Source organism: Hermetia illucens, chromosome 4 (assembly GCF_905115235.1).
Source record: "Hermetia illucens chromosome 4, iHerIll2.2.curated.20191125, whole genome shotgun sequence".
NCBI classification, from domain to species: Eukaryota; Metazoa; Arthropoda; class Insecta; order Diptera; family Stratiomyidae; genus Hermetia; species Hermetia illucens.
Window position 1 is genome coordinate 83,966,431 of NC_051852.1, and position 9,182 is coordinate 83,975,612.

Consider the following 9,182-nt stretch of genomic DNA (forward strand, 5'->3'; position numbering starts at 1 on the left):
TGGCAAGGTAGTACCATTTGTGCTTACTTCAGGCAAGCATATGTAACATAATATTAAAGATCTAAGGAGTTCACACACATTTTAGTTTCTCGCCGATTTGAGACATCCAATCTGTGCCCGGATAGCTGAGTGGTTAGAGCACAAGGGTGTCTTACGGAAGGTCGTGGTTCAAATCTCACTGATGGCAGTGGAACTTGTACCGCAATTTGACGTCGGATACCAGTCGACTCAGCTGTGAATGAGAATCTGAGTCAAATCAGGTTAATAATCTCGGGCGAGTGCAATGCTGACCACATCGCCTCCTATAGGGTACACTTAAACCTATAGTGTACTGTTACGATCTTGAATAAACTGCTTAACACACTTCCAGGCTCTGATCCAATTGGATTGTCGCGCCAATGATTATTATTAATTTTTCACGCATCGAAAACTGCTGAAATCTTATCACGGGTATATGGGAAGCGAAGGATTTACCAAAGTATCGTGAGTGTATTTGAAAATCTTCCTTAATATATTTCTAAATAGTTTTTTTTCGTGAGTGAAGATTGATAAGTTTCTAACAAAAAGCATAAGAAGGGAGACGAAGTTCACAGCTTACGGATTCTTTGTTATAAATAATTCAACATTGTTCAAGGTAGATCCAAATTGTTTTCAATACGAGTTTCAAATTGAATTAAAGGCCATACTATTGCAGATTATATCAACCGTTACAACGTATTTGGTAATATTAATACAGTTCAAACAAATGGAGAAATCTAAGAATGATTGAAATGAAATGCACGGGAATAAACTGCTTAACGTTCATGCTATAGAGCACAGCAATAATTTGCATTAATTAATTTGTGCATGTACGCCTTCATAACTACAAGCTGATATTTTTCAGTTAATGTAACAATTGTAATAAAATATTTCTGTGACAAATGATGAGATTTACAAAATAAACAACACAGGAGTTCGCTGCTTAAATTGAACGTCCATCACAAAAGAAGAGAAAACAGTCATTGCTCAGCAAGACAGCAATATAAAAACCTAAAAAGGGTTACCTCATATGACGGTCGGTTTTTTCAGCATATTTTAAGAATTTTGGTGACGACAAGAAGAAGATAGAACTTTCATTTTTTTGTGATGGTTGGTGTGTGTGTGGACGGAAAGAAGGGTATGACATATTTTTGGAAATGTTGTCAAATACATCAGCACAATACATCAGCTTTCGGATCACTACTAATGTATTTATTAGGGCTACATGCTAAGTAAAATAATAAATTATTTGAATACTTTGTGTGCTGTCCTCCCTCTTCGTGGCGTTCGATTATTCTTCGTCCAAAACTATTGCAGAATTTGAAGATGTGGACCGCACTAATACGACTACACTCGTTTTGTACTCGTTAAACTAAAGATTGACGATTTCGTAGAAAAGGTTCCTCGAACAATGTTTCGTTTAATGTAGCCCACAAATTTTCAATGCAGGTAAGATCGCGTGAGTTACCAAGTCAATCTGTCCAAACCGCGGGAAGGAAATACTGTTGGCCTTCTGGATACCGGCTTTCGTAGTATGACAGCGAGTTCCATCCTGCATCAATATCACAGATATTGCTTCGAGATATTGCCGTCGGACTTTGGTGCACTTTCCGTAAATTGACAAAATTCTTCTACTTGCCGTTAACTGCGCAATTTTCGTCAATGATGGTAAGATCAGATTTTCCGTATAGACGGATGCCTCCGGCCACTGTAATTTGAAGCCCTTGTTTAGGTCGTTGTACTGGCTTTATCGACTTTGGATCCAATTCCCTTACGCGCATGTTCTGCCGATTCGTCCGTAAAAAGCATGCTAGCTCGTTGTTAGTTGCCCCTCGCAATATCTAGGGTAAAGCCTTCATCTATCAGCCTTTTACAGAAACTTTTCCAATCGTCAACATTTTTTTATTCAAAAGTGGTTTCGTTGGCCTTGCGTAAACATGTTTTCGCCAGGGATGGCTTCTGATGTAATCCCTGACAGTTTTCCAGCTAATTTTTTTCCTACGACATTGAAATTCTGATGAGTAATTAGAGATTTTTGTCGCAGTCCTAATTCCAACTCCGACTTTACCCCTCTTTTTCCGCCGATGACAACAGACAGGATCTACCACTTTTGAAGAGTTTTTCGAGCTGAACTGCAGGTTTCATGGTCCATAGCTTCACGGCTTCCATGAAACTCCAAGTTACCGGCTGATCGAAGCAATGCTTTTTCCTTGTCTATGCAAATCCTGAATTCTTTTGGGTATTTCTCTTGTTAAAGCCATTGTCCTACATGAAAAATATCCATGAGATGGAAATTGTTCCGACTTTTTGAAAATAACCAAATTACTAAAATGGATCCTTACCTTATGTTGACTGTTTTTACACAGAATGCCTTTCCAAAAACAATCGATACTACCCTAGTAACAAGATAATTTCTACATTTCCATGCTGGTGAAATCAAGATTAACAAGTCGGGAAACCGGAAGTTCAGCGCTTCAGTTATGAAAGGTTTTGTGTATTTCCTTTATAAAGAGATTTGAGTATGTATTCGTCCCATTAGCATGTAGAACGTAAAATATGCATATATTCTGTGAAAATTTCCACTTTCAAGTAATATTTACATTCATAGTCTTGAATTTGCAGAGAAGTAACAGTTTTGACCTAGTATAACTTTGTTAGTAATTGTTTGGTTTTCACCAAATTTGGCAGGATTATGCTCTATGCTGTAGCCTACATTGCCGCAGTTTCGTGATTCTAGAGTGAACTTAAGGGGGGTTTTCCTGTCAATTACTAAAAATTCTAGTAATGTACTATTATTGATTTTATTTTAATAGGTATCGGTATGGAGGGTATTTCGGAGCCTAGGCACCATATAGTGGCAGCTCCCTCTTTTTTTCCGATTTTTCGGTTTAGTAGTTTCTGAGAATGGGTTCGTTAAAGAAATGACCACTTTCAACCCCCCGCACTCCCTACCTTTTCAACAAATGTCAAAACTAAGACCGGGTTCGAAAAGTACTAACCGAGACCTTTAATTTGATACCCCACATGACTATATTTGATGAAAAAAAAATTTACACCCCCCCTTTTGCATGTATGGGGACCCCCCTTAAATTCGACGTAAAAGGATGTAACTCACTATATGCGTGAGCGTTCACAGTTCCCACCTTTCTACCAAATTTGGTGCCAATCGTTACTACCGTCTCCGATAAAAATGCGTGTGACGGACAGACAGACAGACAGACAGTAAACCGATTTTAATAAGGTTTTGTGTTTACACAAAACCTTAAAAATGTGGCAGCTGGTGAAAAAAATATTTTATTTGTCACAATTTGTTGCACAATTTATGAAAAAAGGTACCCTTAAAATATGATATCATCCCAAGAGTTGGTCCATATACTTGATAATTTAGATAGGTAGAAAATAATAACTCCATATTTCGTAATGATCGGTTCATTACTTTTTGAGTTAGCATTCTCGCAAATGTGGAAAAAACATTTTGAGAAAAACGCAACTGAAAAAAAAAATGTGTCGCCTTTCGGATATGAAGACATTCCTCACTCCTTATTAGAAACGAAAAACAGTTGCAATAAATGCAAAAGAACTCGTAGAAGGGACTGGCGTCAATTATAAATACGCCATTTACAGTGTCGGACACGAAAGCCAAGGACAATTTTTTGGCAAATATAATAAGTGGCTCTGAGGTTTTTTTCGATAAGATACGTTATCTAATCAATCTTTTGTAATTTATTTTGGGTTTATTGGTATTAGAAGGCAAAAGTAGAATCAGTTCGATCAGTATTGACATACCAATTGATGCAATAAATGAATTGATTGATTATAAGGAAAATGATGGTTTTGAGAGAAATGCTGAAAATTGACTTGGTTACTTATAAAAGGAAATTAGTTCTGAACTTATGGTTATAAAAAGGAAAAATGTTACTATCTCTAACCAAGTTAGATGCAATGAATTATCATTAAGAAAAATTTAGTAGAAAATTGATAGTTTGGTGGGCCAATCTGAGAAGAGAAGGATAAAGATGCGAATCGTCTTAAAACTTTCTTAATTCTGTCGAAAGTGAATCGTACTAAGTGAATTTCCTTCCTGAAATATTGATGAATTTAAAACGGGGTATATTCCGCAAAAATCTTCTAAATGGGGTTGAACTATATGCTGTTTGCAGACAATGATAGGGACTTAGTCCCTGAAATATCTTAATACCCCTTAGCCTTTGCAAAGAAAGGAAGTTAAATCGCCATTATTTATTTGTAGAAAATATAACAAAAGGTCCATATAAGAAAATGCCCACGCTGTTCTCGTCAATTTCGATCAATGACATGGGGTAGAATCATCCTGAAAGTCCACTTTTCATGTGGGCTCAATTAAAGTCTCGACTGTTGGCAAAAGGCCGATTTTAATAAGGTTTTGTTTTACACAAAACCTTATTAAAATCGGTTTACTGTCTTTCTATCTGTCTCTCTATCTATCTGTCGCCCGCATGTTTCTCGGGAACAGTTATAGCGATTCGCACCAATATATACCGCACCAATTATAATCGCTAACACGTAATCAACAAAAAATATCATTTACTTCGGCCTGGTTTAGGTCTAGACTGTTGACGGATTTCACTTAAATATAATTCGTACCCATTACGTGTTTGCGATTATATTTAAGTGGAGCAATTACCATCTGTCGTCACTTTCGGTCACGCTGCTCCCAGGGCAGAGGTGAGGCAGCGCCTGATGAGTTGCCTCTGCCCTGGGCGAAACCGTCAGTCAACTTTTTTTGCTTTTTTGTAAACTTGGATTTAACTCAAAAAAGAGGAGTCCATGAACTACAAAAGAGGGAGTAAGTTGCTTCCCAAGTGGTTCGGTCCGTCACTAAGTGGGTGCGGACTCAGAACTCCCAGCAACCTCAACAAAAAATATTAATAATAATATATTACTATAATTTTTAGTAATTGCAAGCACTGCAAATTACAAGCACTACCGAATTTTGCAACAATAATAATAATAAGGATATAACATAGAGCATGATCTTACCAAGTTTGCTAGAAATCACACTATTACTAACAAAGTTATAATAGGTCAAAGTTGTCGCTTCTGTGCAAATTCTCATATAAAATATGCATATGCTGGGTGCTACTGATGGGATGAATGCACACTCAAATGTCTTTATAAAAGAAATACACAAAATCATTCATGCCGGAAGTGTCAAGCTTCCGTTCTGTTGACAAATTTTTCCTCTTTTTGCATTAATTCAGTCAAACGAAACAGATTTTCGCTGAAAGAAGGGTCTTTTTCTTAGTTCGTCTGACACTGAAACTACTTTCCTTAGCTGCAGTTATGGCTGTGCTGTTTAAATACACATATTAGGCAACCTTGATTTCCACACGACTTTCGGACGCAGTTTTAAGAAGATTGTGCAGAGATATTCGGAATAAATTCTTATCCTTACGCTTGTGGCGGTGCGAGCAACTGCGAATCGAATTGTTGCGCCAAGGATTATTATTATGATTAAAAATTGTTTTTCGATGTCCAGTCAGTTCGAGCAGAGAAGCGAGGAGAAGAAGGATTTCTCTCAATTTAATTAAGTAAACAAAGAAGATGCATACAATTTAATCTATATTATAATTTAAATTAAGTAAAGAAAAATGATTAATAAAATGTTTAAATAATATAGTAACTTTAATTACTCCACACGCTCACTCGTCTTCATGAAAATTCACTGTCAGACTGGTGCACTAAATTCTCCGTTTTCAACAAACTCGCCCAAAATGTTCTTATTGACGACTCATTGTAGCTAATTTTGTTAGATATAGCAATATTTTTCCTTAACTTGTTAGCACTGATGAAGGGAACAAGTGGTTCCCGAAATATCGGTATTTGCAAGAATAAATATCCACACCAACGAAAAAGAAACAAGTTTTTATTACTTCAATTAATTAATCGTTGGAAACACCGCATAATTTCACTCAGAACTAATTCCCTTTTATAAGTAACCATGTCAATCTTCTGTATTTATTTCAAAATCATCGTTTTCCTTATAAATTCATTTATTGCATCAATTGGTATGCCCTTTAATACCAATAAACGCAAAACTAAATACAAAAGACCCTTCTGATAACGTGTTCCAATGAAAAACACATCAGAGCCAACCATTTGCGAAAAAAATGCCTTCAACTTTTTTTTTGACCGCCACTGTACAGCGTTACAAGATTATGTAAGGACATAAAGGGACTACCTCCTGGGCATTCGAGCTTGAGCCTGTACCCGATAATCATTCGGTTCTACCGTCATAGAATCTAAAAGAACACGAATTTCGCTTTGAAATGTTTGCAGCGTATTCTTGGAGAGCTAAGTTAAGGATCTATTTACGAGTAATAAAGAAAAACTCGATTCTGAAAACCTCCTAATGTGGTTGCCCTCCTTAATACAATATTTTTAGTGAAGTTAGGACTTTCCCGCTCTGGTATCAAATCGCAACAAGTTGGAATACCGGAAGCTCGTGCTTCGGGTATAAAGGTTTTGTGTTCATCTTATCTAAGAAATTTCAACGCACATTTTTCTATTCGTATACAGCTACAAAACTACGAGACGTATGTATGACATATTACAGCCGTAGATGTTACACTCACCCTAAACAAACAAACTGCATATTTCCGAATACTGTACACATATATGCACGTATATAAATTGATCGTACCCATATTTGCGAATTACATTTTATATCTATCTGAATTAGGCACTACCCGCAAAGTCCATTAGCACGCATATACTATATACCTACATACACACATGTCTCGTTGGAATAATTGATATTCATATACAAATGACTAAAAAACTAAAACAAAATAATCCTTTTCCACCCAATTCATACGAACTTACTTCCTGTGATATTGACGAATTAATATGTGATGATGACGTCATGCAGGTTGTAGAGGGCACGAAATTCACAAAAAATTGTAAAGTTTTACCCCCTATAACTTTGTTAATAATAGCTTGATTTTCTTCAAACTTGACCAAATTGTGCACCATATTCTTCATTATACCTATGCGAAATTTTGTGCTTTTGCGATGAACATAAGGGGGGTGCCGGATAAATTTCCAAAATGTGGAAATATACTATTATTAGCTTTATTTCTGCATATATCGGAACCGGATATATTTGGAGGCCTAGATTTCGTAGAGATGCACTATTGCGATTTTTTTTAGATTTTTCGGTTGGATAGGTTCTGAGAACGAGACCTGTTACACTTTTTGATAGTCATATTTTGAGCCCTCACTCCCCTATGTTTCACCCAATATCAAATATTGAACCAGTTTCAAAAAGTACTAATTGAGACCTTTCATTTGATACCCCACATGACCGCATTTTATGAAAAAAAATTTTGCACCCTCTTTTCACATGTATGAGGAGCCCCCCTTAAACTTAACACAAAATGGCGTCAGTTGCTGCATGTAAAGGGAACAGTAGATTACATATGCCTACCAATTTTCGTGACAATCGGTCCAGCCGTTTCCGAATAAATCGGCTGTGACAGACAGACAGACAGACAGACAGACGGACAGACAGACGGACAGACAGATTTCGAATCGATTCTAATAAGGTTTTGTTTCACACAAAACCTTAAAAATGTGTTCCACTTTGGCTTGAATATCTATCTTATGTTTTATTGTTGAAATTGCTTTCGAATTGTGCCTGTTTCAGGCTATGATGATTTTATTACGATACAGCAACCGAATTTATCGATAAGTATTTTCCTACTAATTTAACTTTCTCAACTGCTCTTACTAATGCCTAGTATTTAAAAACCCATTACAATGAACTGCTAATGCTCCAATGAATCAAAGTTAACGAAAATTATCTATCAATATAAATCATCTAACAGTTGCGAAATGTTTTCACTTATTTTTATGGCTTTGGGTTCAGGTATTGGTATGTTTTCAATGCCTGAGCTTCTATATAACGTACTATACCTACCACAAATTGAGTACTTAGAATTAGAAGATGCCAGCAAAATTTTATTTGAAAGAAATAAGTATTTTTTCCAAGAAAATTAGTACATTGTGTATGTCGAAATTTCGAGAAAAAATGGATTATGGAAACCTCATTAGGATATTTTAAGAATCGATTTTTTTTATTGAAAAAATTTCAAAGCGAAACTCATGTTCCTTCAGATTTTATGAGCGTAGAACAGAGCAATCATCGGGTACAGAATCAAACTCGAACGGCTAAGAGATAGTCGCTTTATGTCCTTACGTAATCTTGTAACGCTACGTAAATAACGTATTTATAATTACTTGGAGTCACTCCTTTTTTACGAGTGCTTTTGTATTTGTGTTAACTGTAGTTTTTTTTTGCAATTAAGAGTGAAAAATGGCTTCAAATCCGAAAGGTGACCTTTGGAACAATTTTTTTTTCAAACGGGTTTTTCGCAAAATAATTTTGCAGAAATTTTAACTCAAAGAGTCATAAATAAAATAATAAAATTTGGAGGTATAATCTATAATATTATATAAAGTGGTTTTTTTTACATACATGGTCAACAGACTACGAAATCGTTTAAACAAATGCTATGAAAATTGTATGTATGAAAATATGTATGTATTTTTTAACGCTATAACGGATCAACTTCTACACCGTTCCACCAAGCGCCATTAAAATTGGTGTATATATGTATTACTCCATAGAAAATACTTAGGCCCCATCGACGTTGTTATAGCTTGCCACTAGCTGACGCCGCGTCAGATTAACTTCTGCACCATTCATTCGATCATCGTAAAAATTGGTAAAGGTAAAATGTTCAATCCCTCCCTTGTAAGTTTATGGAGAGGGAGAGAGGCGGTCTCCCTTCAACCCTAATAAAAGTTCGCGACTGTCACTCGCACCCCCCGTAGGAGGTAATGGCCCTTCAAATTGGGTTTTTGTAATATCGCTATGTTCATGTTTTAATTTCAATCCTACCGCGTTAAGGAAAAAGGATAGGGAGGTATGCAAGAGGAAGAGGAAGTTTCTCCCCCCTAACCCCGTTAAAACATTGCTACGGCCATCCCCGCATTAAAAGTTATGGCGCCTCGAATTGAAGCTTTTACCATGTCAAAAAATTAAGGTTTAATTTTGAACCCCACAGACGGAAAGAAGAGCATGAATGGAGAAACGTGAAATTTTCTCTCTCAATTCCTCA

At 36.2% G+C, this 9,182-nt stretch overlaps 1 long non-coding RNA gene across 1 annotated transcript; it reads left to right on the plus strand.

The window, feature by feature from the left end:
• The first annotated feature begins 424 nt into the window (after positions 1–424).
• On the plus strand, positions 425–944 carry LOC119656243. The gene is made up of 3 exons (XR_005250024.1): positions 425–483; positions 545–634; positions 695–944. It is a non-coding gene; the product is annotated as an uncharacterized LOC119656243 (long non-coding RNA).
• The last annotated feature ends 8,238 nt before the right edge of the window (positions 945–9,182 follow it).